This window comes from Trachurus trachurus (genome assembly GCF_905171665.1).
Source record: "Trachurus trachurus genome assembly, chromosome: 1".
Taxonomy (NCBI): Eukaryota; Metazoa; Chordata; class Actinopteri; order Carangiformes; family Carangidae; genus Trachurus; species Trachurus trachurus.
Window position 1 is genome coordinate 18,487,445 of NC_139891.1, and position 12,603 is coordinate 18,500,047.

The 12,603-nt window shown below is 39.8% G+C and overlaps 1 protein-coding gene across 1 annotated transcript in view; it reads right to left on the reverse strand.

Annotated features, from left to right (window-relative positions):
• The window catches only part of ctnna2 (catenin (cadherin-associated protein), alpha 2), a 327,581-nt gene extending 324,190 nt beyond the window's left edge, over positions 1 to 3,391 (reverse strand). Inside the window, exon 1 of the mRNA XM_083981885.1 lies at positions 3,079 to 3,391. The gene's annotated coding sequence lies outside the window, so the exon portion shown is untranslated. The remainder of the gene's footprint in view (positions 1 to 3,078) is intronic.
• Between the last annotated feature and the right edge of the window lie 9,212 nt (positions 3,392 to 12,603).

Here is a 12,603-nt window from a genome sequence, read left to right on the forward strand (position 1 = left end):
TTTATTGTCCACACTGAAACAAGTGCTCTTCTCTTTTTTATGGTCCAGTGTGGAATAATGTTGCATACACAGTTAACATATTACAATGTCACACTTTGGTGAGTTCACTCACCAATGTGCAGGTATTTGATAATAACAAGAAAAAAGTGGAAGTGATTAATGCAAAAATAACATCATAACACCTGATTCTTATTCTTTCTAGGAAAGCACTCCACACAGAAGAGTCATCACCTGTCCTTACATGGAGAACAACAATATACTGACTACACAATATGTTGCCTTGACAACATGACGACATATATGTTTAGCTAAAACCCTGCTGAGTGTTTGCACGTCCTCGTTGCGGCATAGGGTAATGCAAACCCCTGGGGTTGTGAGAATTAAAATTGATGTGGAAGACAAGCGCACTACAAGTATTGATTGCTCTGTGTTGTCTCTATTGCCTCATCTCTCATCTCTTAAACAGTATCAAACATTTCTGCAAGCGCTAAAGCAAGAGACAGCCTAGGAGGGAGGCAATCCTGTTCCAGTTAGTGGGGGTGTCATGGCTACCTCAGAGCTCTGCTCCACAACAACAGGGGGTTCCATGGTATTCAGCCAATATCACTTCCTCTCCCGGGAGACAGGGAACACAATGCACCCCTGACTACCATTGATTGCATAGTCTCACCCATAAATTATGGCCTTTACTTCCCCAGTGACAGAAACTGTTTTTATTCTACAAATGTCATACAGTAAATGAGCCAAACACATCTAGATAATTACATACAGGTGGCTGTCAAAGCTTGTAATTTGGTATTATCAAATGAGGAGTGCATATGAGATGCACACAGGAATTATTGTCTCAGAATAACAGCTAGTTCAAATCAGACAGATTTGCTCAATCAGGTTTAAAAGCTTCTTTCCGTTCATCAAGTCTGATGATGTTTAACATCTCGTGAATTAAAGGATGCATGGCAAAGGTTAACAAACTACTGTAACAACATTATTATAATAGATGTAGTGTACTGTAAAATGACAGAAAATTTATCCCAAAGATTAAACAAAAAAGCCTTGCATAAAAGACAGTATTAAGCAGATGGCTGGACAGTTAGACATATGCAGATAATTCCCAAAGGGCAAAGAGTCTGTCCATGCTTGGCAACATGGAATCACAGCTTTTGTCTTGTCTGTCTTTAGTAATCTATAAAAGGCATATTAAACTGTTAATATAGTTGTTGTGAAACAAAATTACTGCAACTACACTGTTTCTTACTCATAATCGCAAAAAGGAAATAATATCGTATCCTTTGCATTTCAAAAGCAAAGACACCAAACAACAGCCTACCCCAACCCTTCCAATGTGACAATTTATTACTTTTCACAGTTTTACGACATTGTCAATCTATGTTATCTTTGAGTTTTAGAATAGTCTGATTAAACTTCTATGTTCCTACACCACCTTGTACCCTAGAAACATGTGGCATGGCATTCTCTATTTTTCAATATCTTGCAGACTAATAAATTGAACGATTAACAATTTTTTACAAAAAACAATGTTTACAGTCTCTTCTGTCCCCTATAGCTAGTAAAATGACAGGGAACAAGAAAAAGCAAGCGCCCCACAGCACCCATGACAGTGAGTGTGTGCATGCCTCCTTGCCAATCAAAAGTTCAGAGTCTAAATACAGCCACTATGTGACCCCTAGAGGCCTCTGGGATTCCTATATCCAGTTACAGGAAGAGTGTGTGGCTCGCTCACTAACTTACACTGGGTCACACAGGCTTTGATCGAACTCCTGCTGCTTCACAACACTGTTGAATGCACTTGGCCTGAGTGATGCATGCACACACAAACATAAGCCCACCACCATATCCAATATAAACAAAAACCCATTCATCATTTATAGGTGTTCAATAACCACAGAAGCAGGGTGTAACATTAAAAGACATTTGTCACTCAACAGCTGACTGAGCACAGGCTATGGAGAGATTTGTCATCAGTCCTTCAGCTGCATATATCAACTCTGTTTGCATCATAGTGGTAACGTTAGCTACTGTGCAGGACAGCTGAGCTGACACTGAAAATTGTAACGCTTGAATCAGCTGCGTTTAGACGCATCCTGCCAGGTCACTTAAACTAATTGTTCTCATACAGCTTTCACTATAAAGTAAGGGCAGGGGTGAGGCAAGGATGTGTACTTAGCTACTTAAAAAAGAAAGAAAAAAAACCTCGACTCAGCCCAGAAGACGTAATAAAGAATTCAAAACCGCTTTGGTAAAAAAAAAGAAAAAACTGACATGACTTGTAATTCAGCTGCGATAGACAGACAACGAGTGGTGAGTTTTCCTTTTAATCCGCGATTAATTAAACAAAAGAAGCAAAATGGTCGGATAAAAAAAAATTAAGAGCGCTTTAAAAATAAAAAATAAAAATAATAAACGTGGGAAAATAAGCTAAACGGTCTTCACTGTACATGAGTGATGGAAATACCGTAAACGATAAATAACAGCCATTAACGCAGGTGTGGGACCCACCGACACTATTTTAATACTACTGTAGCATGAAAGTAGCTGGACTCAGTTAGCCTTAGCCGCTCCAGTAACGTTAGCCTAGCCGCTTTAGCTCGTCTGTGTCCGTCTCAGCGAGTCGGTCGGAGCACTGAGCAGGGCTTTCAGCACTCGGCTCACTGGATAGCAGTGCTCGGAGTGTGGTTTAGATAACGCTAGCAGAATGGGGCGAGTCTGTTGATATTAGCTAGTGAAAATACCCCCCCCCCCCTCCTTTCGCAGGTGCATGCCGAGGAAGCCTGTTGTGCTACAACGAGCTGCAAAGTGTTTTCGGCTTGGGAATTCATTTTTGTTATACCGCCGACTAGCTAGATAGATAACGTAAGAGCACAGCGATGAATGGGGGGAAAAAAGCCGGACCTCGCCTATGAGCTAATGTTAGCAGCAGCAGCAGCAGCACATCGGGTCAGCCAGTGCAGCAGCATGTGTACCACTGCTATCAGGCTGACTGCTAGCACGTAAAAAGAGAGAAGAAAAGAAAAACATACCCCAGTTAACAAAAAGAACAGCGTCTAAGTCAGTACGCACCTTTAACCGTTGAAGATGACACTTCTCACAGGTCCACAAACTGTGTGCAGCGCTTAGTTTCAATGAGTATTCCCCCACAAAAAAGAGACGGTGTCCTCCTGCTCAAGCCACAGTGAATGGTGAAAATCGACTCAATCCGGACGCTTTCCTCAATGCTGTGGTGCTGAATCTGAGTTTACACGCTTCTGTCGGCGTCTCTCGGAAATGCCTCCTCCTCCTACGTCTCCCTGCGAAATAATGAACCCTCCCAGCGCTCCAACCACAACAACGGAGTAGGCAGGTGCAGATGATGGTGCGCCAGTAGCGGAGAGCGTTGCAATATAGTGGGCTGTGTGGTACATCCCAGGGTTGTCAAATCTGGAGAGTCTCTGTCTTTGACGCATGCGTGATTCCTGGCGTAAAGGCTGCGCCCCCTTATGCGCCCCGCCAGTGTACACTTTTTGTCTTGGGAGGGAGTGTGAGCTTATTCCAGCTGTTGTTTAGACATAGGCCAGATTAGGCTACTAGGCTGGTCTCGCCATACAGTTATGTAACCTATTATGAGAGAAAATATGAATATTTCTGAAGGCTGTTCGAAAAGTAGGCTAGGCTATTCGATTCCTAGAAATAGTTTATGAATGGGTAAAGTGCAGGGATGATAGAAAACGTTTCTTGTTCTTCATTTAATGATGGACATCAAGTGATATTAATGTAGTAAGCAAATGGGCTGTAAGTGTTTATGATGTGTTTATTTTGTAGGGTGCTGCATAAAGTTGATAGATGACAACATAGTAAAACAACAGTAATGATATAAAGCCTTAAATAGCTTTTTTAGTGGAGGTTATAATTACTGGCAAATACAGTGTATTATTTATTATTTGTGTATTCACATTTAGTATGCCAGGTTGAGGCAGATCAATTGTGGGTGTTGTGAGTGCTGTGTGCTGAAATAACTTGAAGTAGATTAAAGTGAAATCAAATGAAAATCCAATAATGAAATGAAGATAGTTTTGACTAATACATTGTTATATGTCAAGTCTTGTGAATATTTGAAACACCATTTTTTCAGAGTGTGAAAGTCTGTCCTATAGAAAGAAAAAAAACAAAGGCTTAATCAATTCATCCAGTGCCTACTGTTGCAAAAGATTAATGAAACATTAATTAGTTTCACCTATGATATACAGTATTTGTTTAGCACCATGATGCAATATCTTCACTAAGTAATACATGAATTAAACCGATTTTTTATTAGTCTGTGCAGGTCAAATAGCACAAGGACAATTGCAACATGCATAAAACACCTGTCTCAAAGCTTAAATGAATTAGCATATGGCAATGACTCTAAATTAATCACTTTTATTATTCCAAAATTTACCTGAACAAGAAAAATACATGAAGTCTTGAGCTGAACAATTAGAAGGTCATCAGTTTGTGCAGTACTCTGTCAGACCTTTTTGCAATATAGTATTTTTTGAGGCATCAGAGAAGAGCATAAGTGATAACTTTAATGAGCACTGCATTTCAGGTGTCCTGGTGTGCCCAAACAGTGTGACAGTGATCCAGTGAGCACAGCACCAGGACTTGGGACAAGAACAGGCTAAATGGAATTCAGAAGTCATTCATTTGATTATTTATACCTGAACCTTTCCAGCTGTGACACGTCAAAATGTCTTTTGTAATGAGAAAAGGTGACGGTCTGTGATGAGATTTGAAACTGACAAAAAAGTGAAGGGAGCTTGATAGCTATGTCAGCTTCCCCTCCTACTCTTCCTCCTGTATTAGAAGCACAGTATACAGTTAAGAATCAATTACTGTAATACGAGTCAGCATGTCTGTGGTGAGGAGTCCTCTGATACCCCAGATCTAATGGTGTAATTTAACTGAATCAGAAGAAAACATAAGTGGCTGTCACATGTGCTCAATGACTAAAAGCATCAAATCCAGCCCAAACCAAATGCACATCTTCCATTTTAGACAGGCCAAGAGCATTTAGAAAACAAATGCTGTAATACATCTGACAGTAGCAAAAATGAGAAAACAACAGGTACACACAACTACTACTTTGTCAGATGTAGCAAATTGCAGCACACTAACAGTGTCTTTCTACAGTTCCACAGGAGACCAACACTATCAGCATGTTGGCTGTTTATTCATTTGGTTTTCATTGACTGCACTTAAAATACAAGTCAGTCAGCGAGAAGGAAAATTTACGCTCGGTAATATTAAGTGACCCCTTTTTGCACCAATGAGCAGACTTGCTAATTACTTCTACAAGTGTGAGTGATTATTGACTGAAGGCCTCTGCTTAAATTATATTGTATAATTTAAAGAAATAAGTTCTAATAGTATATCACTGTAAAATAATTTAAGTTAGCTAATTTTACAGTGTATTTGTTCTAGTAACCTACAGTTGGAGTATTATGCAACATTTCACAGAGAAGTGCAGGGCTTTCCTCTCCCAGCCTAACAGACTGTATATGAATGCTGTCAAATGTACATACAACTTTTACTAGCACCCGGCACAACAAATCCTCCTGCTGTCTGGAGGCATTTACAGTTATTGGATCTTTCCTCTGTTCACCTCAACAGAGGAAACACATTTCATACCATCACAGCCCTAAACTGTCTAATATCACAGACCATCTATTGGACCAGCTCTACATACATTAGACCATATGTTCACTTAGACATCCATCCAGCCATCCTTATATCCTCTATTATGTACTCATCTGGTATTGGAACCCAGTGGCAAGAGGCTATGCAAGGCAGTCACTTTGAACAGCTGTATCCTCCAGTTCTACCGGGGGGATCTCAGTTTAGATGGGATATAAAGCTCATTCTATGTACATATCCTTAGCCTGCCCCAGGTTTTAACTTCAGTTGGACATGCCAAGAATATGTCCACAAGGTGGCTATCAGGAGGCATCCTAATCAAATGCCGGAACAACCTCATCTGGGTGCATTTCCATGTGATGGAAACTCTGAGCTCCTACCAGTTATCTGGAGCTCCTCACCCTCTCCCTACAGGTGAGTTTAGGTGCATCATAAATGAAACTCATTTTGGTCGCTGCCCACAGCTCATGTCCATAAGTGACGTTTGGAAAATAGATTGATGGGTATAATCGGGTGAGCTTCACCTGCAGGCCCGGCTTCCTCTTCACTTTGATAATCCAATACAGTCGTACCTGTATAACCACAGATGAATTATCAATCTACCTGTCAGTCCTGCTCCATTTTAGCTTCACTCTCCTTACACAACACCAACATAACGATTCTGGAAATGATCTCTACCAACTTAATGATAGCAATTTATCTCTCCACTCTTTTGAAAAAGTTCATCTCAGAAGCTTGGTGAATAGGTATTGAGAGGAAACTCAGAGACTTTTATGTTACTAAATTCAAGTGCAATATACTGTAGCACAGGCCACTGATACAAGGAAAAAGATAGAAAACACAGGTGTACTGTACCTGGGCGACTGGTGTAAAGAGTTTAATCATTATGTTAGCTTACATTAACTTGACTGTAATATATCCAGGTCATTGATTCTTCTGAAGAAAATTGTTGAAATATACAGAAATGTAAATTATATCTGTAAATATATCTATCAAAGAATTACATTAACAGCTATACGCCTTTTCAACAGCACATATATCTACCCATTCGTCACCATGTCAACCCATAGGATGAGGGGAGATAACCTAAGTTATTTTCAAGATAGGTCGGTTGAACTTTCAGACAATTACAGAATCTGCAATAATCACTGAACGCCTTGGAAAAGTTATGCCTCCCCAGGATATTGAATTATGTGCACTTTGAGCCAACATATTAGGTCAGTAAGACACTGCTGAATTAGATTGAGCTCTGATATGCAGCTGTGGCAAGTGAACCCCTTCTGAAAATGAACAGTCTTTTAAGGAAAATGTTAAAACACTATCCTAGTTGAAAACTACACCATGAAAATCAGGGATCACAGACTAGACTTCTCAATAAAAATAATAATAATAATAATGCAGGGCAGAATAACAGTGAGGGTTCTAGACAGTTGTGGGCATTATCTTTAGCAGCAGATTTTTTTTTCTGCCTCTATGTTTATTTGTCTTGGGAGAAGAAAAGAGCAAGAACAGCTGCCCATTGTTTCCCATATGCCCATGTTTTTAGTGTATGGCAGCAATCCAGCACAACATGTTAGCAAGCTATTTCTCATTTGTCAGATAGAGGACCGTGACTATGGGGTTAGTGTAGACTTGGCTCTCAGCATATCCTGGTCTTTCACTATCTGGTTCATTGGCCTGATCCATCTGGAGCGAGGCTACACTGGGAATAAACCTATCTTTGAGTTTGAGGGGTTGTCAACTACTTTATTATATTTAGACCAAGGCAAGCAAGTAGCATAAAGCAGTACAAGATGATAAGCTTCTTTTCACTTGTAAAGCTACGCAGCTTCACAGTGTGCAGATTTCCTCTGAGATTTTGGCACACTGCTGTTCACCCTGTGTTTATGTGCTACGATACACAGTGTGCATGTTCTTATGCTGATATTCCCAAATAACAAAATGCAGTCTATAGGCTTGGCTTTCATAAAGCCCCATCTGTTTGGAGCACACATTCACATTCCAGCACAGTGTCCAGCTGGGCCCTCCCCTCCACCCAGAGGCCAGGCACTCCAGGGACTGCAATCAGAAAATGTCCCTGAATTGGCTTCTACAGCTCTCTTAACATAATGAGGTCACCACTACACCCAACCTGCTGTACTTTGGGCCTGAATAATAAAGTTTTGCAGTCTCTTGGCTCACAAATCCCTAGGCTTTATACTGTGAGTCAAAGAGATGAAAATGCAGATGAGGATAAGGGTTGGGGCTGCAAATGCTGAAAACTTTCATTGGCGGTTAATATCCCAAGAGAAGAATAGTTTGTGTTTTCATGTTTCTTTTCATCCCCTTTTTGTGACATGAGGGTCATTCACATCTGTTGAGAACAGATTCAAGAGCCATTTCAATTTCAAATGCTAGAGCCATGAATGGCCACAGGCAGGGCCATTCTGGACAGGCTTGCAAGCAAAAAATAATTACCACTTAGGGTGAGAAAAGAGGTTTGTCCCTGTAGACTATGCATCACCTTTGTGACTCTACAAGAAGTGGGTGTATTAAATCAGAGTCTCTTATTTGCACCACCCACAATGACACACAATTATCACAGAAAGTAAAAAGGCTATGGGGAAAGGTTTTGATTCACAACCAGTTACATAAGCAGTAAAAAACAACCTATAGGCAGTGAAAAGTGAAGTGAATAGACATAGTACAGACAAAATTTGTGTATCAAGAAAATGCATCTGTGTATGCTCCTGGTGATTTTATATATATTGTACATTGTATAGGCTTGAGTAAGTTTATTATCATGATGGGAATCATGATGCGCATTTAATACAATATGAGTTTCCTGGTGTTGAATTAGGTCCTAGGAGAATTTTGTTTTAACTATAATACCAACTTGCACATCTTTCCATCACAGTACCGATCACCATGTCATTTGTTCTGACTCCATTCTCTTCATGTCTTATCTGTATCGTCCAATCAACACAAATCTATCACTTGGTCTTCAGTGTTATTGAAACTGTTCACACAACGTGTGTGTGTGTGTGTGTGTGTGTGTGTGTGTGTGTGTGTGTGTGTGTGTGTGTGTGTGTGTGTGTGTGTGTGTGTGTGTGTGTGTGTGTGTGTGTATTTTTGAAAATTTACAAGATTGCTCTTTTAAATGCAGAGCAGAAGAGTGACAGTGATTACACTGAAAGAGCACCCCATTTTACATGATCATTTTATATAAGGATGTGTTCACAATAACCTCCATGCTTTCAATCAGCAGCACTAAATAGAAGAAATCTTTCTGAGTCTTATTGTCTTATTGATCATGACACTGTCTAACCTTTGATCATGACACTGTCTAACCTTGTCGCAATGTTAACTTGAGGTTGGGACACTGATGGTTAACTCTTAAGATTAGAAGTGGAGAGCTGGATCTAATCACAGCTGACTAAAAGCCATTCATGCTCACATTCACAGCACACAGGGAAGATGCAAGCTCCACATAGAGATGCCTGCCGTCCAACAGGTTCAAGCCCAAAGCATCCCTCTACAGTACTAACTACTGCACCACCATCCCTTTGATATGTATATATGAGGAAAAACTATTTCCTAGTTTTTTGTATAGGCTATACTAGACATGATTCAATGTCCATCTTTTATCTGCTGGATAATATGTGAAGTCATTTCAAAGTAAATATTCTGAGGTCCGTGGATCATGAGTGAGTAGGAATCTTTCCTGCAATGTCCACCATTACCTTCCTTGACTCCTGATATTACTGCTTAGATGCTGACAACAATGCTATGGCAAATTGATTGCATTAGAAAGCAATTTATCCATGTAATACACCCCCCCCCCCCCCTCTAATGTTACTGCTGGAATTACCCATCTGTCGCCGAGGGTCAGCTGGCTCAAGAATGAGATGGCTGCATACTCTGAATGTGCCCATATCCATTCCTTCAAGAGCCGCAATGCTTAAGCATAATAATGTTAGATTTTTTTTTTTTTTTTTTAACTTATCCATCCTTCCCTACTCATCAATAAAATGCTTGAAGGTACAGTTACAAGTCCAGTAAAAAAAAAAAAAAGCTGTTATGTTTGTTAAATGTACTGTGGATTATTATGCTCTCAGGGAGGAGGTGGAATATTTGTGATCATGTTGCTCTTTCCCCATCGCCCAGTGGCTTGTTTTGTTAACATTCAAGGTTGTTAGGAGTGTGCTGACTAGATAAGCTTGTGTGCCATCTCCCAAGGTTGCACACATTACAATGGGATTTAGCGTGAGAATGAAACAGCATCTGCCTGCCATTTTTTGTGTAAGAATTTGAGGCTTCCTTCCCAAATACAACCCTCAGAGAAGTTCTGGCATCTGTACCATTTATGCAAGATAATATCCAGGATTTTAAGCCAGAATGTCATGGTGGCTTTTCAGAAAATAATTTTGGAGACAGGAAGCACAAACTAAAGCTTTTCATGAGAGGGACAAGGTTTAAATTTCAAATGTGAAAGCCAACGTCATGCACAACATTCAGGCATGTTTTATCTCCAGCCGAAGGGAGGTCAGTTTGGGGCATTGCAGAACTGGTGTCTTTCTCTTTTTTAGCTTTTCATTTCCTTCAGCACATCTGTAACCCCCTCTGAATGAAAAGTGGAGCTGTTAAAAATACAAAGAAATGTGTATAACATTCAAACTTTTAAAATCATTGAGAGTTTATTGTTACTGTAAAGCAAAATTATTTTCATGTTGACTAAAGTGGAGCAATCATAATGGCAAATTCTGTGATTTATATGTTCATATCTGTCTTGTTGGTGCAGACGAGAGTGATTATTTTCTTTAGATAGTGAGGCTAGAGTATATCATAACCATATACTTTTTCTGGACATACACAGAAGAGAAGAATGTACAGTATAAGAAAAACAATGGTGTAAAAAGTCACTGAAAGCTGGAAACTGAAGGAAACTAATCATCACATTCAGTTTCAGACACCCCTTCCTCATCATCACATTACATACACCTGTCATATTTTTACAGGCCTACATATGCAGACACATATTCACAGCTGTTATACTATGAATGATTCATGTTTTGTCATTGCTCCAGCCGCTTGAAAAGCTGCATGATGGGTCTTATCATACTAGGTCTTTCACAGACAGAAAATCCCTCCAAAGAATTAAGAGACCTCAGCAACTATACTGAAAAGGATGAGTCGCACTTTGTGCTTGAAAATGTTATGACCTTTTATGTGAAAGGCAAGAACAACCATAGAACAGACTACATCAGTTTCTCACAGCTTTCAGTAACTACAGAAGATTGCAGTGCATAAAAATGAGGGAAAGAAGGAATAAGGGACAGTAATACACAAAGAGGCATCAATTATTCATACTTCCTGCATATGTGTTTGGAGACTGTAACTGTATATTCAAATGAGAAACAAGCTATAGTAGGTGTTAGTTGTTTTTAGCTTGCTTCCATGGTGGTTTTTACTTCTCTGACAGAAAATTCAGTCTCCAGTACTCTGAGTAAATGTACCAACAAGGCCTTAGGGGGTTGTTGTAATTACTTCTCTGGCATTTGTCCAGTGAACGCAGCTAATTTTCCTTGTGGAAGCCCTAAAATAGGAAGAAAGCCAAAATTGTCTCTGGCCATTTCATCAATACACATGAGAATTCATCCATTTCATTTACATTAGGAGATCAAAGAGTATGCATTTTCTTTGCTTAAAAAATTGTGTTTCTTGTTGTCAGTGTGTCAATATCACTGCCTACTAGTTGTCACACAATCACAGGATTTGTAGTACAATTGAAATGACACATCCTACATGATTTACAAGCAATTTACATGGAATACCAAAATGCAGGTATCACATACCATCTGTTGCACTATAAATAATCATATTTTTTATAATACCTCCTATGATGGTTATAGATGTTGTGGAAAGGGCTATATAAAACTAGCCTGGTCGCGCCCACACTAGTGACGTCACGCCTCGCAAAAGCGCTGCTGACTTCTAGTCTGGCCAACCGTGCTATTAACTCGATTTCTGTCTCCCGAATTTTCGGGAACTCCACCCTCTTTTTCGAGAGCCAATCAACGTCGAGCCTCTCCAACGGCTCTGGGTAGAGGCGTGTTCAAGCAGTAGAGCAGCGACCGGAACCTCATTGTAAACAGCAGCAGTCAGAGGAAAGAGCGGTGTGATTGGTTTAAGCTTCGACACCGCCTATTCTGGCTTCGACCAATAGCAGACTGAGGCATTTGAGGGGGGCGGGTAAACCAGGTTTGAAGGATGCGCTTTGAGAAATGGATTCTCTTAACGTCTTGGCCAGACCCAATGCTGAGTATCAACATTGGAAAGTCGTGCCAACCAGGCTAATATAAAACATCTCAAGAATAAGACTTATCTATTTTCTTACTAGTTCTTAAGGACATGACAAAAAATCACCACTGCTGCAAATATAGCCCATTTGACTGACAGTTAATTTGTCTTTTTGGTGGATAAAGTGCAATTAAAATAGCTTTTGCATTGCTACTCTTGAACAAACACATACACACTCACTACTTTAACTATATAATTGTTTCATCACAATATAGTGAACTCACATACACTAAGCTGGCAGTTAATTAGGTGCATTTAGCCAAAGTATATATGTATTCTAGTAAAGCAGTTCTGCGATAAATTCAATCTTCATGATGGTTAAAATGCTTTTATGTTGAAATTGCGTGTTGATTCAACTTATTGGTCACTGACCACATTCATATCAATGAGGCAGACCAAAGGAACAACTCTCTGTATAACACTTTCCCAAAGCACCACAAACCACATGGTTCACAGTTATCATAAAAGGTGAATCAACACCCCTCTAAAACCATTTCAACCAAAAATAAACGTAATAACCTGCATGATTTATTGCAGAGCTGTTGTATTAGATTGCATTCGTCTCAGCCAGGTGTACCTAATGAAGTGACACCT